The sequence below is a fragment of the Urocampus carinirostris genome, chromosome 1, assembly GCF_059441175.1.
Source record: "Urocampus carinirostris isolate Australia breed hairy pipefish chromosome 1, RoL_Ucar_1.0, whole genome shotgun sequence".
In the NCBI taxonomy this organism is placed as follows: domain Eukaryota; kingdom Metazoa; phylum Chordata; class Actinopteri; order Syngnathiformes; family Syngnathidae; genus Urocampus; species Urocampus carinirostris.
In genome coordinates, this window is record NC_142349.1 from 72,567,381 (window position 1) to 72,581,555 (window position 14,175).

Genomic DNA, 14,175 nt, shown 5'->3' on the forward strand with positions numbered 1-14,175 from the left:
CTGTCTGTCTGTCTGTCTGTCTGTCTGTCTGTCTGTCTGTCTGTCTGTCTGTCTGTCTGTCTGTCTGTCTGTCTGTCTGTCTGTCTGTCTGTCTGTCTGTCTGTCTGTCTGTCTGTCTGTCTGTCTGTCTGTCTGTCTGTCTGTCTGTCTGTCTGTCTGTCTGTCTGTCTGTCTGTCTGTCTGTCTGTCTGTCTGTCTGTCTGTCTGTCTGTCTGTCTGTCTGTCTGTCTGTCTGTCTGTCTGTCTGTCTGTCTGTCTGTCTGTCTGTCTGTCTGTCTGTCTGTCTGTCTGTCTGTCTGTCTGTCTGTCTGTCTGTCTGTCTGTCTGTCTGTCTGTCTGTCTGTCTGTCTGTCTGTCTGTCTGTCTGTCTGTCTGTCTGTCTGTCTGTCTGTCTGTCTGTCTGTCTGTCTGTCTGTCTGTCTGTCTGTCTGTCTGTCTGTCTGTCTGTCTGTCTGTCTGTCTGTCTGTCTGTCTGTCTGTCTGTCTGTCTGTCTGTCTGTCTGTCTGTCTGTCTGTCTGTCTGTCTGTCTGTCTGTCTGTCTGTCTGTCTGTCTGTCTGTCTGTCTGTCTGTCTGTCTGTCTGTCTGTCTGTCTGTCTGTCTGTCTGTCTGTCTGTCTGTCTGTCTGTCTGTCTGTCTGTCTGTCTGTCTGTCTGTCTGTCTGTCTGTCTGTCTGTCTGTCTGTCTGTCTGTCTGTCTGTCTGTCTGTCTGTCTGTCTGTCTGTCTGTCTGTCTGTCTGTCTGTCTGTCTGTCTGTCTGTCTGTCTGTCTGTCTGTCTGTCTGTCTGTCTGTCTGTCTGTCTGTCTGTCTGTCTGTCTGTCTGTCTGTCTGTCTGTCTGTCTGTCTGTCTGTCTGTCTGTCTGTCTGTCTGTCTGTCTGTCTGTCTGTCTGTCTGTCTGTCTGTCTGTCTGTCTGTCTGTCTGTCATAGTTTCCCTGACCGGGAATCAAACCCGGGCCACAGCAGTGAGAGTGCTGGATCCTAGCCACTAGACCACCAAGGACTTTACTAGAAAAAAGTTGACTGTCGTCAAATCCATTCTATAAAAGGAACCTCTTTCAATGCTTTCTCCGATAAAAAATTTCTGTCTTTCCGTCTATTATAATAGACCTGACCGGGAATCGAACCCGGGCCACAGCAGTGAGAGTGCTGGATCCTAGCCACTAGACCATCAGGGACTGTACAGGAAAAAAGTTGACTGTCGGAAAACCCATTCTAGAAAAAGGAACCTCTTTCAATGTTCATTCCAATTCCTCAAGAGGAATTTTCTATCTGCGTGTAACAGTTTCCCTGACCTGGAATCGAACCCGGGCCACAGCAGTGAAAGTGCTGAATCCTAGCCACTAGACCACCAAGGACTTTACTAGAAAAAAAGTTGACTGTCGTCAAATCCATTCTATAAAAGGAACCTCTTTCAATGCTTTCTCCAATAAGAATTTTCTGTCTTTCCGTCTATAATAATAGACCTGACCTGGAATCGAACCCAGGCCACAGCAGTGAAAGTGCTGGATCCTAGCCACTAGACCACCAAGGACTTTACTAGAAAAAAAGTTGACTGTCGGAAAACCCATTCTAGAAAAAGGAACCTCTTTCAATGCTTTCTCCAATAAGAATTTTCTGTCTTTCCGTCTATTATAATAGACCTGACCGGGAATCGAACCCGGGCCACAGCAGTGAGAGTGCTGGATCCTAGCCACTAGTCCATCAGGGAATGAACAGGAAAAAAGTTGACTGTCGGAAAACCCATTCTAGAAAAAGGAACATCTTTCAATTTTCTTTCCAATTCCTCAAGAGGAATTTTCTATCTGCGTGTAACAGTTTCCCTGACCTGGAATCGAACCCGGGCCACAGCATTGAAAGTGCTGGATCTTAGCCACTAGACCACCAAGGACTTTACTAGAAAAAAAGTTGACTGTCGTCAAATCCATTCTATAAAAGGAACCTCTTTCAATGCTTTCTCCAATAAGAATTTTCTGTCTTTCCGTCTATAATAATAGACCTGACCTGGAATCGAACCCAGGCCACAGCAGTGAAAGTGCTGAATCCTAGCCACTAGACCACCAAGGACTTTACTAGAAAAAAAGTTGACTGTCGGAAAACCCATTCTAGAAAAAGGAACCTCTTTCAATGCTTTCTCCAATAAGAATTTTCTGTCTTTCCGTCTATTATAATAGACCTGACCGGGAATCGAACCCGGGCCACAGCAGTGAGAGTGCTGGATCCTAGCCACTAGTCCATCAGGGAATGAACAGGAAAAAAGTTGACTGTCGGAAAACCCATTCTAGAAAAAGGAACATCTTTCAATTTTCTTTCCAATTCCTCAAGAGGAATTTTCTATCTGCGTGTAACAGTTTCCCTGACCTGGAATCGAACCCGGGCCACAGCAGTGAAAGTGCTGGATCTTAGCCACTAGACCACCAAGGACTTTACTAGAAAAAAAGTTGACTGTCGTCAAATCCATTCTATAAAAAGAACCTCTTTCAATGCTTTCTCCAATAAGAATTGTCTGTCTGTCTGTCTGTCTGTCTGTCTGTCTGTCTGTCTGTCTGTCTGTCTGTCTGTCTGTCTGTCTGTCTGTCTGTCTGTCTGTCTGTCTGTCTGTCTGTCTGTCTGTCTGTCTGTCTGTCTGTCTGTCTGTCTGTCTGTCTGTCTGTCTGTCTGTCTGTCTGTCTGTCTGTCTGTCTGTCTGTCTGTCTGTCTGTCTGTCTGTCTGTCTGTCTGTCTGTCTGTCTGTCTGTCTGTCTGTCTGTCTGTCTGTCTGTCTGTCTGTCTGTCTGTCTGTCTGTCTGTCTGTCTGTCTGTCTGTCTGTCTGTCTGTCTGTCTGTCTGTCTGTCTGTCTGTCTGTCTGTCTGTCTGTCTGTCTGTCTGTCTGTCTGTCTGTCTGTCTGTCTGTCTGTCTGTCTGTCTGTCTGTCTGTCTGTCTGTCTGTCTGTCTGTCTGTCTGTCTGTCTGTCTGTCTGTCTGTCTGTCTGTCTGTCTGTCTGTCTGTCTGTCTGTCTGTCTGTCTGTCTGTCTGTCTGTCTGTCTGTCTGTCTGTCTGTCTGTCTGTCTGTCTGTCTGTCTGTCTGTCTGTCTGTCTGTCTGTCTGTCTGTCTGTCTGTCTGTCTGTCTGTCTGTCTGTCTGTCTGTCTGTCTGTCTGTCTGTCTGTCTGTCTGTCTGTCTGTCTGTCTGTCTGTCTGTCTGTCTGTCTGTCTGTCTGTCATAGTTTCCCTGACCGGGAATCAAACCCGGGCCACAGCAGTGAGAGTGCTGGATCCTAGCCACTAGACCACCAAGGACTTTACTAGAAAAAAGTTGACTGTCGTCAAATCCATTCTATAAAAGGAACCTCTTTCAATGCTTTCTCCGATAAAAAATTTCTGTCTTTCCGTCTATTATAATAGACCTGACCGGGAATCGAACCCGGGCCACAGCAGTGAGAGTGCTGGATCCTAGCCACTAGACCATCAGGGACTGTACAGGAAAAAAGTTGACTGTCGGAAAACCCATTCTAGAAAAAGGAACCTCTTTCAATGTTCATTCCAATTCCTCAAGAGGAATTTTCTATCTGCGTGTAACAGTTTCCCTGACCTGGAATCGAACCCGGGCCACAGCAGTGAAAGTGCTGAATCCTAGCCACTAGACCACCAAGGACTTTACTAGAAAAAAAGTTGACTGTCGTCAAATCCATTCTATAAAAGGAACCTCTTTCAATGCTTTCTCCAATAAGAATTTTCTGTCTTTCCGTCTATAATAATAGACCTGACCTGGAATCGAACCCAGGCCACAGCAGTGAAAGTGCTGGATCCTAGCCACTAGACCACCAAGGACTTTACTAGAAAAAAAGTTGACTGTCGGAAAACCCATTCTAGAAAAAGGAACCTCTTTCAATGCTTTCTCCAATAAGAATTTTCTGTCTTTCCGTCTATTATAATAGACCTGACCGGGAATCGAACCCGGGCCACAGCAGTGAGAGTGCTGGATCCTAGCCACTAGTCCATCAGGGAATGAACAGGAAAAAAGTTGACTGTCGGAAAACCCATTCTAGAAAAAGGAACATCTTTCAATTTTCTTTCCAATTCCTCAAGAGGAATTTTCTATCTGCGTGTAACAGTTTCCCTGACCTGGAATCGAACCCGGGCCACAGCATTGAAAGTGCTGGATCTTAGCCACTAGACCACCAAGGACTTTACTAGAAAAAAAGTTGACTGTCGTCAAATCCATTCTATAAAAGGAACCTCTTTCAATGCTTTCTCCAATAAGAATTTTCTGTCTTTCCGTCTATAATAATAGACCTGACCTGGAATCGAACCCAGGCCACAGCAGTGAAAGTGCTGAATCCTAGCCACTAGACCACCAAGGACTTTACTAGAAAAAAAGTTGACTGTCGGAAAACCCATTCTAGAAAAAGGAACCTCTTTCAATGCTTTCTCCAATAAGAATTTTCTGTCTTTCCGTCTATTATAATAGACCTGACCGGGAATCGAACCCGGGCCACAGCAGTGAGAGTGCTGGATCCTAGCCACTAGTCCATCAGGGAATGAACAGGAAAAAAGTTGACTGTCGGAAAACCCATTCTAGAAAAAGGAACATCTTTCAATTTTCTTTCCAATTCCTCAAGAGGAATTTTCTATCTGCGTGTAACAGTTTCCCTGACCTGGAATCGAACCCGGGCCACAGCAGTGAAAGTGCTGGATCTTAGCCACTAGACCACCAAGGACTTTACTAGAAAAAAAGTTGACTGTCGTCAAATCCATTCTATAAAAAGAACCTCTTTCAATGCTTTCTCCAATAAGAATTGTCTGTCTGTCTGTCTGTCTGTCTGTCTGTCTGTCTGTCTGTCTGTCTGTCTGTCTGTCTGTCTGTCTGTCTGTCTGTCTGTCTGTCTGTCTGTCTGTCTGTCTGTCTGTCTGTCTGTCTGTCTGTCTGTCTGTCTGTCTGTCTGTCTGTCTGTCTGTCTGTCTGTCTGTCTGTCTGTCTGTCTGTCTGTCTGTCTGTCTGTCTGTCTGTCTGTCTGTCTGTCTGTCTGTCTGTCTGTCTGTCTGTCTGTCTGTCTGTCTGTCTGTCTGTCTGTCTGTCTGTCTGTCTGTCTGTCTGTCTGTCTGTCTGTCTGTCTGTCTGTCTGTCTGTCTGTCTGTCTGTCTGTCTGTCTGTCTGTCTGTCTGTCTGTCTGTCTGTCTGTCTGTCTGTCTGTCTGTCTGTCTGTCTGTCTGTCTGTCTGTCTGTCTGTCTGTCTGTCTGTCTGTCTGTCTGTCTGTCTGTCTGTCTGTCTGTCTGTCTGTCTGTCTGTCTGTCTGTCTGTCTGTCTGTCTGTCTGTCTGTCTGTCTGTCTGTCTGTCTGTCTGTCTGTCTGTCTGTCTGTCTGTCTGTCTGTCTGTCTGTCTGTCTGTCTGTCTGTCTGTCTGTCTGTCTGTCTGTCTGTCTGTCTGTCTGTCTGTCTGTCTGTCTGTCTGTCTGTCTGTCTGTCTGTCTGTCTGTCTGTCTGTCTGTCTGTCTGTCTGTCTGTCTGTCTGTCTGTCTGTCTGTCTGTCTGTCTGTCTGTCTGTCTGTCTGTCTGTCTGTCTGTCTGTCTGTCTGTCTGTCTGTCTGTCTGTCTGTCTGTCTGTCTGTCTGTCTGTCTGTCTGTCTGTCTGTCTGTCTGTCTGTCTGTCTGTCTGTCTGTCTGTCTGTCTGTCTGTCTGTCTGTCTGTCTGTCTGTCTGTCTGTCTGTCTGTCTGTCTGTCTGTCTGTCTGTCTGTCTGTCTGTCTGTCTGTCTGTCTGTCTGTCTGTCTGTCTGTCTGTCTGTCTGTCTGTCTGTCTGTCTGTCTGTCTGTCTGTCTGTCTGTCTGTCTGTCTGTCTGTCTGTCTGTCTGTCTGTCTGTCTGTCTGTCTGTCTGTCTGTCTGTCTGTCTGTCTGTCTGTCTGTCTGTCTGTCTGTCTGTCTGTCTGTCTGTCTGTCTGTCTGTCTGTCTGTCTGTCTGTCTGTCTGTCTGTCTGTCTGTCTGTCTGTCTGTCTGTCTGTCTGTCTGTCTGTCTGTCTGTCTGTCTGTCTGTCTGTCTGTCTGTCTGTCTGTCTGTCTGTCTGTCTGTCTGTCTGTCATAGTTTCCCTGACCGGGAATCAAACCCGGGCCACAGCAGTGAGAGTGCTGGATCCTAGCCACTAGACCACCAAGGACTTTACTAGAAAAAAGTTGACTGTCGTCAAATCCATTCTATAAAAGGAACCTCTTTCAATGCTTTCTCCGATAAAAAATTTCTGTCTTTCCGTCTATTATAATAGACCTGACCGGGAATCGAACCCGGGCCACAGCAGTGAGAGTGCTGGATCCTAGCCACTAGACCATCAGGGACTGTACAGGAAAAAAGTTGACTGTCGGAAAACCCATTCTAGAAAAAGGAACCTCTTTCAATGTTCATTCCAATTCCTCAAGAGGAATTTTCTATCTGCGTGTAACAGTTTCCCTGACCTGGAATCGAACCCAGGCCACAGCAGTGAAAGTGCTGAATCCTAGCCACTAGACCACCAAGGACTTTACTAGAAAAAAAGTTGACTGTCGTCAAATCCATTCTATAAAAGGAACCTCTTTCAATGCTTTCTCCAATAAGAATTTTCTGTCTTTCCGTCTATAATAATAGACCTGACCTGGAATCGAACCCAGGCCACAGCAGTGAAAGTGCTGGATCCTAGCCACTAGACCACCAAGGACTTTACTAGAAAAAAAGTTGACTGTCGGAAAACCCATTCTAGAAAAAGGAACCTCTTTCAATGCTTTCTCCAATAAGAATTTTCTGTCTTTCCGTCTATTATAATAGACCTGACCGGGAATCGAACCCGGGCCACAGCAGTGAGAGTGCTGGATCCTAGCCACTAGTCCATCAGGGAATGAACAGGAAAAAAGTTGACTGTCGGAAAACCCATTCTAGAAAAAGGAACATCTTTCAATTTTCTTTCCAATTCCTCAAGAGGAATTTTCTATCTGCGTGTAACAGTTTCCCTGACCTGGAATCGAACCCGGGCCACAGCAGTGAAAGTGCTGGATCTTAGCCACTAGACCACCAAGGACTTTACTAGAAAAAAAGTTGACTGTCGTCAAATCCATTCTATAAAAGGAACCTCTTTCAATGCTTTCTCCAATAAGAATTTTCTGTCTTTCCGTCTATAATAATAGACCTGACCTGGAATCGAACCCAGGCCACAGCAGTGAAAGTGCTGGATCCTAGCCACTAGACCACCAAGGACTTTACTAGAAAAAAGTTGACTGTCGTCAAATCCATTCTATAAAAGGAACCTCTTTCAATGCTTTCTCCGATAAAAAAATTTCTGTCTTTCCGTCTATTATAATAGACCTGACCTGGAATCGAACCCAGGCCACAGCAGTGAAAGTGCTGGATCCTAGCCACTAGACCACCAAGGACTTTACTAGAAAAAAAGTTGACTGTCGGAAAACCCATTCTAGAAAAAGGAACCTCTTTCAATGTTCATTCCAATTCCTCAAGAGGAATTTTCTATCTGCGTGTAACAGTTTCCCTGACCTGGAATCGAACCCGGGCCACAGCAGTGAAAGTGCTGGATCCTAGCCACTAGACCACCAAGGACTTTACTAGAAAAAAAGTTGACTGTCGTCAAATCCATTCTATAAAAGGAACCTCTTTCAATGCTTTCTCCAATAAGAATTTTCTGTCTTTCCGTCTATAATAATAGACCTGACCTGGAATCGAACCCAGGCCACAGCAGTGAAAGTGCTGGATCCTAGCCACTAGACCACCAAGGACTTTACTAGAAAAAAAGTTGACTGTCGTCAAATCCATTCTATAAAAGGAACCTCTTTCAATGCTTTCTCCAATAAGAATTTTCTGTCTTTCCGTCTATAATAATAGACCTGACCTGGAATCGAACCCAGGCCACAGCAGTGAAAGTGCTGGATCCTAGCCACTAGACCACCAAGGACTTTACTAGAAAAAAAGTTGACTGTCGGAAAACCCATTCTAGAAAAAGGAACCTCTTTCAATGCTTTCTCCAATAAGAATTTTCTGTCTTTCCGTCTATTATAATAGACCTGACCGGGAATCGAACCCGGGCCACAGCAGTGAGAGTGCTGGATCCTAGCCACTAGTCCATCAGGGAATGAACAGGAAAAAAGTTGACTGTCGGAAAACCCATTCTAGAAAAAGGAACATCTTTCAATTTTCTTTCCAATTCCTCAAGAGGAATTTTCTATCTGCGTGTAACAGTTTCCCTGACCTGGAATCGAACCCGGGCCACAGCAGTGAAAGTGCTGGATCCTAGCCACTAGACCACCAAGGACTTTACTAGAAAAAAAGTTGACTGTCGGAAAACCCATTCTAGAAAAAGGAACCTCTTTCAATGCTTTCTCCAATAAGAATTTTCTGTCTTTCCGTCTATTATAATAGACCTGACCGGGAATCGAACCCGGGCCACAGCAGTGAGAGTGCTGGATCCTAGCCACTAGTCCATCAGGGAATGAACAGGAAAAAAGTTGACTGTCGGAAAACCCATTCTAGAAAAAGGAACATCTTTCAATTTTCTTTCCAATTCCTCAAGAGGAATTTTCTATCTGCGTGTAACAGTTTCCCTGACCTGGAATCGAACCCGGGCCACAGCAGTGAAAGTGCTGGATCCTAGCCACTAGACCACCAAGGACTTTACTAGAAAAAAAGTTGACTGTCGTCAAATCCATTCTATAAAAAGAACCTCTTTCAATGCTTTCTCCAAAAAGAATTGTCTGTCTGTCTGTCTGTCTGTCTGTCTGTCTGTCTGTCTGTCTGTCTGTCTGTCTGTCTGTCTGTCTGTCTGTCTGTCTGTCTGTCTGTCTGTCTGTCTGTCTGTCTGTCTGTCTGTCTGTCTGTCTGTCTGTCTGTCTGTCTGTCTGTCTGTCTGTCTGTCTGTCTGTCTGTCTGTCTGTCTGTCTGTCTGTCTGTCTGTCTGTCTGTCTGTCTGTCTGTCTGTCTGTCTGTCTGTCTGTCTGTCTGTCTGTCTGTCTGTCTGTCTGTCTGTCTGTCTGTCTGTCTGTCTGTCTGTCTGTCTGTCTGTCTGTCTGTCTGTCTGTCTGTCTGTCTGTCTGTCATAGTTTCCCTGACCGGGAATCAAACCCGGGCCACAGCAGTGAGAGTGCTGGATCCTAGCCACTAGACCACCAAGGACTTTACTAGAAAAAAGTTGACTGTCGTCAAATCCATTCTATAAAAGGAACCTCTTTCAATGCTTTCTCCGATAAAAAATTTCTGTCTTTCCGTCTATTATAATAGACCTGACCGGGAATCGAACCCGGGCCACAGCAGTGAGAGTGCTGGATCCTAGCCACTAGACCATCAGGGACTGTACAGGAAAAAAGTTGACTGTCGGAAAACCCATTCTAGAAAAAGGAACCTCTTTCAATGTTCATTCCAATTCCTCAAGAGGAATTTTCTATCTGCGTGTAACAGTTTCCCTGACCTGGAATCGAACCCAGGCCACAGCAGTGAAAGTGCTGAATCCTAGCCACTAGACCACCAAGGACTTTACTAGAAAAAAAGTTGACTGTCGTCAAATCCATTCTATAAAAGGAACCTCTTTCAATGCTTTCTCCAATAAGAATTTTCTGTCTTTCCGTCTTAATAGACCTGACCTGGAATCGAACCCAGGCCACAGCAGTGAAAGTGCTGGATCCTAGCCACTAGACCACCAAGGACTTTACTAGAAAAAAAGTTGACTGTCGGAAAACCCATTCTAGAAAAAGGAACCTCTTTCAATGCTTTCTCCAATAAGAATTTTCTGTCTTTCCGTCTATTATAATAGACCTGACCGGGAATCGAACCCGGGCCACAGCAGTGAGAGTGCTGGATCCTAGCCACTAGTCCATCAGGGAATGAACAGGAAAAAAGTTGACTGTCGGAAAACCCATTCTAGAAAAAGGAACATCTTTCAATTTTCTTTCCAATTCCTCAAGAGGAATTTTCTATCTGCGTGTAACAGTTTCCCTGACCTGGAATCGAACCCGGGCCACAGCAGTGAAAGTGCTGGATCTTAGCCACTAGACCACCAAGGACTTTACTAGAAAAAAAGTTGACTGTCGTCAAATCCATTCTATAAAAGGAACCTCTTTCAATGCTTTCTCCAATAAGAATTTTCTGTCTTTCCGTCTATAATAATAGACCTGACCTGGAATCGAACCCAGGCCACAGCAGTGAAAGTGCTGAATCCTAGCCACTAGACCACCAAGGACTTTACTAGAAAAAAAGTTGACTGTCGGAAAACCCATTCTAGAAAAAGGAACCTCTTTCAATGCTTTCTCCAATAAGAATTTTCTGTCTTTCCGTCTATTATAATAGACCTGACCGGGAATCGAACCCGGGCCACAGCAGTGAGAGTGCTGGATCCTAGCCACTAGTCCATCAGGGAATGAACAGGAAAAAAGTTGACTGTCGGAAAACCCATTCTAGAAAAAGGAACATCTTTCAATTTTCTTTCCAATTCCTCAAGAGGAATTTTCTATCTGCGTGTAACAGTTTCCCTGACCTGGAATCGAACCCGGGCCACAGCAGTGAAAGTGCTGGATCTTAGCCACTAGACCACCAAGGACTTTACTAGAAAAAAAGTTGACTGTCGTCAAATCCATTCTATAAAAAGAACCTCTTTCAATGCTTTCTCCAATAAGAATTGTCTGTCTGTCTGTCTGTCTGTCTGTCTGTCTGTCTGTCTGTCTGTCTGTCTGTCTGTCTGTCTGTCTGTCTGTCTGTCTGTCTGTCTGTCTGTCTGTCTGTCTGTCTGTCTGTCTGTCTGTCTGTCTGTCTGTCTGTCTGTCTGTCTGTCTGTCTGTCTGTCTGTCTGTCTGTCTGTCTGTCTGTCTGTCTGTCTGTCTGTCTGTCTGTCTGTCTGTCTGTCTGTCTGTCTGTCTGTCTGTCTGTCTGTCTGTCTGTCTGTCTGTCTGTCTGTCTGTCTGTCTGTCTGTCTGTCTGTCTGTCTGTCTGTCTGTCTGTCTGTCTGTCTGTCTGTCTGTCTGTCTGTCTGTCTGTCTGTCTGTCTGTCTGTCTGTCTGTCTGTCTGTCTGTCTGTCTGTCTGTCTGTCTGTCTGTCTGTCTGTCTGTCTGTCTGTCTGTCTGTCTGTCTGTCTGTCTGTCTGTCTGTCTGTCTGTCTGTCTGTCTGTCTGTCTGTCTGTCTGTCTGTCTGTCTGTCTGTCTGTCTGTCTGTCTGTCTGTCTGTCTGTCTGTCTGTCTGTCTGTCTGTCTGTCTGTCTGTCTGTCTGTCTGTCTGTCTGTCTGTCTGTCTGTCTGTCTGTCTGTCTGTCTGTCTGTCTGTCTGTCTGTCTGTCTGTCTGTCTGTCTGTCTGTCTGTCTGTCTGTCTGTCATAGTTTCCCTGACCGGGAATCAAACCCGGGCCACAGCAGTGAGAGTGCTGGATCCTAGCCACTAGACCACCAAGGACTTTACTAGAAAAAAGTTGACTGTCGTCAAATCCATTCTATAAAAGGAACCTCTTTCAATGCTTTCTCCGATAAAAAATTTCTGTCTTTCCGTCTATTATAATAGACCTGACCGGGAATCGAACCCGGGCCACAGCAGTGAGAGTGCTGGATCCTAGCCACTAGACCATCAGGGACTGTACAGGAAAAAAGTTGACTGTCGGAAAACCCATTCTAGAAAAAGGAACCTCTTTCAATGTTCATTCCAATTCCTCAAGAGGAATTTTCTATCTGCGTGTAACAGTTTCCCTGACCTGGAATCGAACCCAGGCCACAGCAGTGAAAGTGCTGAATCCTAGCCACTAGACCACCAAGGACTTTACTAGAAAAAAAGTTGACTGTCGTCAAATCCATTCTATAAAAGGAACCTCTTTCAATGCTTTCTCCAATAAGAATTTTCTGTCTTTCCGTCTATAATAATAGACCTGACCTGGAATCGAACCCAGGCCACAGCAGTGAAAGTGCTGGATCCTAGCCACTAGACCACCAAGGACTTTACTAGAAAAAAAGTTGACTGTCGGAAAACCCATTCTAGAAAAAGGAACCTCTTTCAATGCTTTCTCCAATAAGAATTTTCTGTCTTTCCGTCTATTATAATAGACCTGACCGGGAATCGAACCCGGGCCACAGCAGTGAGAGTGCTGGATCCTAGCCACTAGTCCATCAGGGAATGAACAGGAAAAAAGTTGACTGTCGGAAAACCCATTCTAGAAAAAGGAACATCTTTCAATTTTCTTTCCAATTCCTCAAGAGGAATTTTCTATCTGCGTGTAACAGTTTCCCTGACCTGGAATCGAACCCGGGCCACAGCAGTGAAAGTGCTGGATCTTAGCCACTAGACCACCAAGGACTTTACTAGAAAAAAAGTTGACTGTCGTCAAATCCATTCTATAAAAGGAACCTCTTTCAATGCTTTCTCCAATAAGAATTTTCTGTCTTTCCGTCTATAATAATAGACCTGACCTGGAATCGAACCCGGGCCACAGCAGTGAAAGTGCTGGATCCTAGCCACTAGACCACCAAGGACTTTACTAGAAAAAAAGTTGACTGTCGGAAAACCCATTCTAGAAAAAGGAACCTCTTTCAATGCTTTCTCCAATAAGAATTTTCTGTCTTTCCGTCTATTATAATAGACCTGACCGGGAATCGAACCCGGGCCACAGCAGTGAGAGTGCTGGATCCTAGCCACTAGACCACCAAGGACTTTACTAGAAAAAAAGTTGACTGTCGGAAAATCCATTCTATAAAAGGAACCTCTTTCAATGCTTTCTCCAATAAAAAATTTCTGTCTTTCCGTCTATTATAATAGACCTGACCGGGAATCGAACCCGGGCCACAGCAGTGAGAGTGCTGGATCCTAGCCACTAGACCACCAAAGACTTTACTAGAAAAAAAGTTGACTGTCGGAAAACCCATTCTAGAAAAAGGAACATCTTTCAATGCTTTCTCCAATAAGAATTTTCTGTCTTTCCGTCTATTATAATAGACCTGACCGGGAATCGAACCCGGGCCACAGCAGTGAGAGTGCTGGATCCTAGCCACTAGACCACCAAAGACTTTACTAGAAAAAAAGTTGACTGTCGGAAAACCCATTCTAGAAAAAGGAACATCTTTCAATGCTTTCTCCAATAAGAATTTTCTGTCTTTCCGTCTATTATAATAGACCTGACCGGGAATCGAACCCGGGCCACAGCAGTGAGAGTGCTGGATCCTAGCCACTAGTCCATCAGGGAATGAACAGGAAAAAAGTTGACTGTCGGAAAACCCATTCTAGAAAAAGGAACATCTTTCAATTTTCTTTCCAATTCCTCAAGAGGAATTTTCTATCTGCGTGTAACAGTTTCCCTGACCTGGAATCGAACCCAGGCCACAGCAGTGAAAGTGCTGGATCCTAGCCACTAGACCACCAAGGACTTTACTAGAAAAATAGTTGACTGTCGTCAAATCCATTCTATAAAAGGAACCTCTTTCAATGCTTTCTCCAATAAGAATTGTCTGTCTGTCTGTCTGTCTGTCTGTCTGTCTGTCTGTCTGTCTGTCTGTCATAGTTTCCCTGACCGGGAATCAAACCCGGGCCACAGCAGTGAGAGTGCTGGATCCTAGCCACTAGACCACCAAGGACTTTACTAGAAAAAAGTTGACTGTCGTCAAATCCATTCTATAAAAGGAACCTCTTTCAATGCTTTCTCCGATAAAAAATTTCTGTCTTTCCGTCTATTATAATAGACCTGACCGGGAATCGAACCCGGGCCACAGCAGTGAGAGTGCTGGATCCTAGCCACTAGACCATCAGGGACTGTACAGGAAAAAAGTTGACTGTCGGAAAACCCATTCTAGAAAAAGGAACCTCTTTCAATGTTCATTCCAATTCCTCAAGAGGAATTTTCTATCTGCGTGTAACAGTTTCCCTGACCTGGAATCGAACCCAGGCCACAGCAGTGAAAGTGCTGAATCCTAGCCACTAGACCACCAAGGACTTTACTAGAAAAAAAGTTGACTGTCGTCAAATCCATTCTATAAAAGGAACCTCTTTCAATGCTTTCTCCAATAAGAATTTTCTGTCTTTCCGTCTATAATAATAGACCTGACCAGGAATCGAACCCAGGCCACAGCAGTGAAAGTGCTGGATCCTAGCCACTAGACCACCAAGGACTTTACTAGAAAAAAAGTTGACTGTCGGAAAACCCATTCTAGAAAAAGGAACCTCTTTCAATGCTTTCTCCAATAAGAATTTTCTGTCTTTCCGTCTATTA